Here is an 8,677-nt window from a genome sequence, read left to right as displayed (position 1 = left end):
TCCCATGTAGATTTATTCTTCATTCAAGTTGCAAGTTGTGACACCAGGTGGCGTATTTGGCGAATATCCAAATATCCAAGAGGGAAATAGTGAGTAAAATAAAGAATGATGATATATATATATATATATTGTACACACCCTTCAATTAGCATCACAACTCCAGTTGTAATATATAAATGAAAGAATAAAAAGTTTTTTAACATATGTTGTAAGAAATATCCTTGAATTTTTTATTAATATGTTATATTGAACTCAAAGGAAGTTAGCCTTTGCATTGATTTTTACAAGTTTTCTAAGTTATTACCTATCACTAATTCTTAAAGCGTCTTCGAAACTTTTTACAAGTAATCCAACAATTTGAATAAAAACTTGGAAACAATTTGGTTGTATTAAATACCTTCTGTTTGAAACGGATCAAGTTGACAAAACTTTTTCCGAAATCCTTGGGTAATGTTTTAACTTTGTTCAAATGAATTTTTTGTCATCTTTGATAATGACATCACCAACTAATAACAATGGTCATTCAGAACAAACAAAACACGGTAAACATACAACAACAATAGTAATTGGTACACATTAGTTCTAATAATGTACAACAGTAAACTTACAACTTCAAACGGTAACAATGAATCAACCAACTCACAAAGCTTTTGCAGATAGTCAAAGCTCACAAAGCCAACTTTGTACAATAAATTGAATATTGTATATAGCACAACGGCGAAAGGCTAACTAGATTACAATCCGTTAATTACATCCGAGATACACGTGTTGACTAACTGAGATGGACAGGTAGACATACTTGACATAGAGTCCCCACTTCGACGCCGTCCCCACCAGGCGTCGCTTGGCGTCGTCGTCGTGGAAACCCTCTCCGTGGCGCCGCCGCACGTGTGTTAATGTAGCACACATAACTAAATTGGATTACGGCCCAACGAGACGCGGGCAAGCACGAAAATGTTCACGTTATTAGCTCATAAGTCGGTGTACCACCTTAAAAAAGAAAAAAAAAAAAAGGAAAAATCGCTAAACGTAATATAATTTATGCCACCTTTAAACCACAACGCTCGGAAATTTCGACGTAAGGGAATACGCTCAGGGGTTCTATTCAGTTTCTCTTTTCACTCATGTACTCTTAAGCTTCTTGTATGTCTTGTATGTAATAATTGTAAAATATTAATATCTAAATGGCTCATTTTCTTGTTTTACGATCTAGCGCTTCTTTTTTGACCTTTATACAGGGACGGATTTAATGATTTATTTGACTGAAATGGTAACGAAGCTTTTAACAATTAACGAACCTTTATGACTAAATCAAACCTAAACAAGATGAATCCTTGATGTCAACACTGCGAACTCACCACTATAAAATAATAAAAAATAAGTAAATATTTATCAAGAAATACTCAAACTTAATTTTTCGAAATTTTTTCGTTTAAATAAAAACGATTTTACCAAATGTTATGTTCTATCGGTATCTCAACGAAATTCGTACGATTTTCCAATAATTTCCCTATAACTGTGAAGTCTTGCATTGGTGCACAATTTATTGGGAAAATTGTGTGCATGTTTCACAGGATTCTTCAGGAATATTATTACTTAAATACTTTATACTCCACAACAAGGCGAAATGTAGTTAAATGCATAAAGTCAATTAAAGCTAGAAATCTCTACTTTTCAGCGGTATGAGTACTTAGGTACAATTCTAAAAATATATCAAACATTTCAATTTAGTAAGAAAAAGTACTTCAAAAATTCGAATTGTTTTGTCGTTTTTAATTGATTAGGTAATAAGTGAAAATAATTGTAATAGAAAGCTTAACATTTCGGTATTATTTTTTTTCTGTATCTGTGCGGCTACACGAAAGTTGTTACTGTGCGTAATGAAATTAGTTTCACCCACGCCATCAAATCAAATACAAGGAAAAAAGTTTTTGGAGCATTTCTTCTTGCTGAATTGTTTCGGAAAGTTTGAACATTTTTAGAAGTGGAAGTATAATACTGTCTCACAATAGACATATATCAAGCTTCAGTTATCCTTTTCATATAACTTTCTACGACCATTGGTAGTAAACTTGGACCAAATTGAATGTAGTAATTTTTTATGGAAAAAAATTGTACTACTGTATTCATTTTTCGTCGGTCCAATCATTGGGACGTCTGGTGTTAAACGGACAGAAGCGCACATAGACAAAAGCGGAATTGCTATCATTATTATTATGGAAAACAGAAAAAATAAATTTAAAAAAATTCAACTTACTCCAATGTAAGCAAAAAGAATAATATACAGAAGATGTGTATTAAGTGAGGAAGTGATTTCTTATAAACCGTAAATCTCCGGTAAATTTCGGCTATGTTAGCATCATAAAATTACAATAGGAAAAGACAACACGAACGAAGTGTCCTTTCTTCTGTTTTTGACATTGATACCTGCCACTTTTACCGAAATCCCCCGTTGTATATGATTCGTTGTTAAAATTTTTTTTCTTTAATTTTTGAATTTTATGGTAGGCATACTTTATAACTCTATAAATTTTTCAATGGTTTAGTTAAATTGTTACTGTACCTCCCTTTAGATTACTTACAAGAATTAATAATAAAAATTTCACCTCATGAAAATTCTACTGGACCCAAGAGTGTTATTCATCGTCCTATTTTAAACTAAATTTTTTTGAGTTTCCTACACTTTTGATTTATTGACAATAATATTAACACAATACATTCGATAAATCATCATCATAAAGTCAGTGATTGGACACGCACCACCAGAATGTCCCATAACTGTTTATGAACAGTAATCTAATCTACTCCTCTTAACTCCTGTTTCTGTTTGTAATATGTCTGTGACTAATCCTTTATGCCTAAGAAGGTCTCCTACCAATCTATCCCGCCTATTTCTTATTGACTTCCATAGAGTCCTCTGTTCTCCTATTCATTCTAATACCTCTTCATTTCTAACCTTCTCTATCCACGGTATCCCCATCATTCGCCTGTAACGTCACATTTCGAAAACTTCTAACCTTTTCTCTTCCGTCGCTCCCACCGTCTATGTTTCGCACCCGTACAGTCTCGCTTCAGACGTACATCTCTTTCGAATTTCTAAATTAACCGATCGCGAGCACGGTAGTGACTTCTGTTTGTTGAAGGCGACTCGACCCCACATTATCCTTTGTTTTATTTCTTTAGTGCCCCTTTCATCCTGACTTATCTGACTTCCTAGGTATCGAAAATCAGCCACTTCTTCTAATTTTTCGTCTTCAATCTTTATGTTTGCTCACTCCGTACTTTTTCTTCCTTTGCATACCAGTAATTTTGTTTTATTATTATTTATTTTGATATAATACTGTTTTGTCAATACCGCTTCCATTTATTTAAGACTATTTCTAACTCCTTCTTGCTCGGTGCTGATACAGCTATATCATCTGCAAATCTAATCGTACTAATCTTTTGCCCCCGTATATCTATCCCTGCATGCTCCTCTGCAGTTGTCCAGTTTTTAATGTCGTTGATCACGTCTTTGATGTATATACTAAAAAGTAGCAGTGATTCTAATCCAACTAGTCAACAGCAAGAATGGGTACATTCTGAGGAATTTCGTTGATGATTAAATAATGAAATAATCAATTTTTAGGGAAGTTAAAAGAACTTACGCAATATTTGGTGATTGTTAAAATAACGAGATCTGAATCAGTAATCATTTTTATATTATTCTTTTCAATTCGCGGGCAATCACGAAATTTTGCTAAAATTGTTCCGATTGAAATGGAAAAGCTTTTTTATTTAATGAATACTAATTGTCGGAAAATTTCAGCTTTTAATGGAATTCACACGAAAACATTGTAGGCGGAAGGACTATTTGATTTAATTCGCACTTTGAAACTTTTTATTCGTTATTATTCTACACGTTTATTTTCTTTAAATTGTGTTAGTTATTTTCTATTGGAAAATAAAATGTTAGGTTTCATCTCACAGTTGTGAAGGGAGCAACGCGTGTCAACGAAGAAAAGAAATACCTACACGGTTTTCTTTTTTAAGATGTGTCACCGAAAAGAAGTTTGTTCAATCATCCGATTAATTGATTCTTTTTTTGGGCGAATAAAAAATGGAATGTGTCTTTAGAGAAACCATGGCAACTTCTGAATATTCAAATTCCGAGTAAAGCACACGTATAAAATTTCAGTTTCTCCATATAAAAATTACCAAGCCAACATTTATAAATATCTATTTTTATTTATTTTCATGTATTGGTTTATCCGAAAAAATATGCAGTGGGTATGACTAAGACTCGTGGGAATGGTTATTACTTGAGGGTAAATTCCACTACTAATTATAAATTAGGCTGAATTCATATCAATATCTAGAAATGCACGTGGCAGTTGGAATTCTAACCATAACTTTCCAGTAGAGCACAGAACGAACATCGAAAAAATTAACCATCCTGTTGCACGTAAATTAAACAAAAGTTTCAGTTAAAATATTTGTTGGGCACGATCTGTATACAGGGTGTTCCAGCTAAGGCGGTTTCGTCAATAAGTCGGCTATTATATACTTAATAAAAAAAATATTTTTATAAAACTGGTCTGGAATCATATGGTGTATATGCTACTGGAAATGTATGAAACCCGTCATTGTATACAATACCTAGTAAATGTACCTATACAATAAAATCGCCCAGAAATGTGTAAATACATTATATTAGGCACATTTCCTAGGAAATCTATACATTTCCTAAATAGCAATCGGAAATGTATTACAGGTCATACTAAATAGGCAGTAATACGCCAGGCTGTTTGGAGATGTACCTATATTCATTGGTGACGTCATTGTTTGGCTAGGGAGATTTATGACAGACTGCAGTTTCTCTAATACTCCTGTCCGCCTAAGGAGGGCTGATATGTTAGATATTAGAATAATGGTACGCGGTTATCTTTGTTACAGCAGACACGATGACCTTGAATTTTTAGTATGTTGTAGAAATGGAAGCGGTACTGACAGATCAGTACTGTATGAAAATCAATAAAAGTAAAACTAAAATACTGATATGCAAGGGAAGAAAAAGTAGGGAAGGGACGAAAAATTAGAAGAAGTGGCTGATTTTAGATACCTAGGAAGTCAGATAAGTGAGGATGGAAGGAGTAGTAGGGATATAAAGCAGAGGATAGCGCAGGATCGTGTCGCCTTTAATAAAAAGAAGTCACTTCTATGCTTGCGAACGGTTAAATTAGAAATTCGAAAAAGGTTGTTAAAGGTGTATGTTTGGAGCACGGCGTTGTACGGGTGCGAAACATGGACAGTGGGCGCGGCGGAAAAGAAAAGGTTAGAAGCGTTCGAAATGTGGTGTTATAGGCGGATGATGAGGATATCGTGGGTAGAAAAGGTTAGAAATGAAGAGGTATTAGAAAGAATAGGAGAACAGAGGACTCTGTGGAAGTCAATAAAAAATAGGCGAGATAGGTTGGTAGGACACCTTCTTAGGCATGAAGGTCTAGTCAGAGACATATTAGAGGCAGAAACAGGAGTTAGGAGGGGTAGAGGTAGACCTAGATTAGATTACTCTTCGCAAATAGTTAAGGATGTGGGTTGTTCTAGTTTTAGGGAAATGCGAAGTTTAGCTCAGGATAGGAAAGAGTGGAGGTACGTGTCCAACCAGTCTTAGGACTGATGACCTTATGATGATGTAGAGGTAATAATGCTGATCATTTTCATATAAATATATGTTGGCGCGGAGATCATAATGAGGCATACTATTCGAAGACATTATTCCAACATATCAGCCCGCCTCCGGTAAGCAAGGGCATTCAAGCAACTCCAGTTCTGTCATAAATCTACCTAATAACCATTCAATAACGTCAGTAATGCATATACATCTCCAAACCAATTTCGTGAGACCAAGACCTATTTTGCTCATTCCTACTCGGCGTCCACCGTCCATGTTTCACACCTATACTGAGCCGTGCCTCAAAAATCTTTGACTTGCAAAATCAATCACTGAAAAAGCTTTTTATTGAATATAATATGTGTGTTAATTAGAAATTCGAAAAAGATTGTTAAAGGTGTCTGTTTGGAGCGCGGCGCTGTACGGGTGCGAAATATGGACAGTGGGCGCTGCGGAAAAGAAAAGGTTAGAAACGTTCGAAATGTGGTAATACAGGCGACTGATGAGGATACCGAGAAGGTTAGAAATGAGAAGATATTAGAAAGAATAGGAGAACAGAGGACTCTGTGGAAGTCAATAAGAAATAAGCGGGACGGGTTGGTAGGACACCTTCTCTGGCATAAAGGTCTACACAGAGACATATTAGAGCCAGAAACGGTAGTGGTAGAGGTAGACCTAGATTAGATTACTGTTCGCAAATAGTTAAGGATGTGACATGTTCTAGTTTTAGGGAAATGCGAAGGTTAACTCAGGATAGGAAGGAGTGGAGATACGTGTCCAACCAGTCCTAAAACTGACGACCTTAAGATGATGAATTTGTATGTAAGCTGACTGTATGTTTTTCAAACTTCCTTTACTATTTTGACTGTATGTCATCAGATCGTATAAAGTGTATTTTAAAATTACCTAAAGAATTGAATAATGTACATGAGCATAAAGTTAAAGAAGGAAAGAAACTTTTTTCTTTCATAACAAAATTTAACAATCAATTATTTAGTGACACTTATTAGAGAAAAAATACGTTATATTACCATATTACTATATGAATACAATGGAAGAGAAAGTGTATTCTCCAGATTCCCTGTTTTTATTGCCCTTTAAAGTATTTTATGATGGGATTATCTACGACAATAAAAACGATACTTATGACAACATTCCGACGTTTACAAAATAGTGTTTACATTTTTGAAATGTAATAAGTTATAGTATTTATTAACAGTAATAGAAAATGTTACTGTATTTATACAACACCTTCAAAAATACCTGAAACCTCTATTTCGTTACCAAGTCTTTCACAAATCCACAAGTACTTAGAAAAACAAATTAATTGAAGTGTATTTTATGTTTAGAACGAATACAGATTTATCGAACGTACTTTACTAAGTATTTTTCTAGCTTATTAAATAACACACTTTGTTAAATCACCTTGGTGAATGTTTAATTTTTTAAATGGAAAGCAAACAATTGTGCCGAAAAAAAATGGAAGTTATAAAATTTCTAAATAAAGCAAGAGTTTAACGGCTATTTTTTATGATGAAACCGGTAAAACGTCCTAGTAAAAAAACACAATTTTAATTTCACTCTTTGTGATAACAGCGGATGATGAAAAAAAATCTTTAGAAATTTTTCCTCTATTTCTAAATTTATGAAAAAAAAACATCATCATCAACATCATAAGGTCGTCAATTCCAAGACTGGTTGGATATTACGCACCTTCACTCTTTCCTATCCTGAACTAATCCTCGCATTTCCCTAAAGCTATATATAGAACATCCCACATCCTTAACTATTTGTGAACAGGAATTTAATCTAACAAAATTTATAGGAAACATTTTTCTTATTCCGTAGTTCTGAATTGATATTTTATGTTTGGCCGGTTTATTAGATATATCTACAATGTAGAGAAAGTAATTAGTAGAAGCATTCGAAATGTGGTGTTACTGGTAAATGATGAGGATACCGTGAATAGAGAAGGGTAGAAATTAATAGGTATTAGAAAGAATAGGAAAACAGAGGACTTTCTGGAAATTAATAAAGAATAGGTAGGCGAGAAAGGTTGGAAGGACACCTTCTCACCCATAAAAGGCTAATTAGAGACATATTAGAAGCAGAAACAGGAGTTAAAAGGAGTAGAAGTGGACCTATATTAGATTACTGTTCATAAATAGTTAAGGATGTGGGATGTTCTAGTTTTAGGGAATTGCGAAGATTAGCTGAGGACAGGAAGGAGTGGAGGTGCGAGTCAATCCAGTCTTAGGACTGACGCCCGTATGTTGATGAATTCCAATTTGAAAAACTCTCTTTAAAATGAAGAATTTATATTTCATCTTCAGAAGATCGACTTCTCACTCCGAAATTTTCTTTTACTGGTTTCACGCAAGGTTCTAGTTTTTATTTTTTCTCTAATTTCTAAGGATTGTTCGGATCGATCGGAAAGTCACGGAAATACAGTTTAAGATAATTATCAGGTACTTTAGTGTCTTTTGGTGGATATTATTTAAATACCAAGAAAACACTGACAATAACAATTAACAATTTATAATAATAACAAGCGAAACACAAGTAACAAAAAGTCACAAGGAGTGAAACATACAACGAGAACGAAGTAACAGAAAGAACAAGATGATACAACAATAGTAACAATAACAAAGATAACAACAATACAACAGAGTAGATAAAAGCACTTACGAATGGTGGTGATAGCGGTAGACGAGAGACTGTTTTTTCGAGATATGAAATTTTGGACTATTTATAGGACAGGGTTGTTAGTAATTTTGATGGAATGTTCTAGAAGGAAAAGTAGTGAGAGAGAGGGTGAAGACACTAGTTTGTAGGAATATACAGAATTACGAGGGTGGATTGATAAGTTTCCGGCCTAACCAAGAGATGACGCCACTAGGCCTACCTTGAGGTGACATTCTATAGTACCATCCTTGGATAGCTTGTAGCTATAGTTTCAGCCCGATCTCCTTGCTAGTGTAGGTTTGACAGCACGCTGAACAAGACGCCTCTGTGGTTTTCGTA

The 8,677-nt window shown here is 34.4% G+C and overlaps 1 protein-coding gene across 1 annotated transcript in view; it reads right to left on the bottom strand.

The window, feature by feature from the left end:
- Nucleotides 1-772, bottom strand: part of LOC108732728 (1-phosphatidylinositol 4,5-bisphosphate phosphodiesterase epsilon-1-like) — a 241,495-nt gene extending 240,723 nt beyond the window's left edge. Inside the window, exon 1 of the mRNA XM_025973852.1 lies at nt 609-772. The gene's annotated coding sequence lies outside the window, so the exon portion shown is untranslated. The remainder of the gene's footprint in view (nt 1-608) is intronic.
- Nucleotides 773-8,677: the final 7,905 nt, after the last annotated feature.

This window comes from Agrilus planipennis, unplaced genomic scaffold, assembly GCF_000699045.2.
Source record: "Agrilus planipennis isolate EAB-ADULT unplaced genomic scaffold, Apla_2.0 scaffold61, whole genome shotgun sequence".
Classification (NCBI taxonomy): Eukaryota; Metazoa; Arthropoda; class Insecta; order Coleoptera; family Buprestidae; genus Agrilus; species Agrilus planipennis.
The sequence above is the reverse complement of the archived record's forward strand: the minus strand, read 5'-3'. Positions and strand labels throughout refer to the sequence as shown.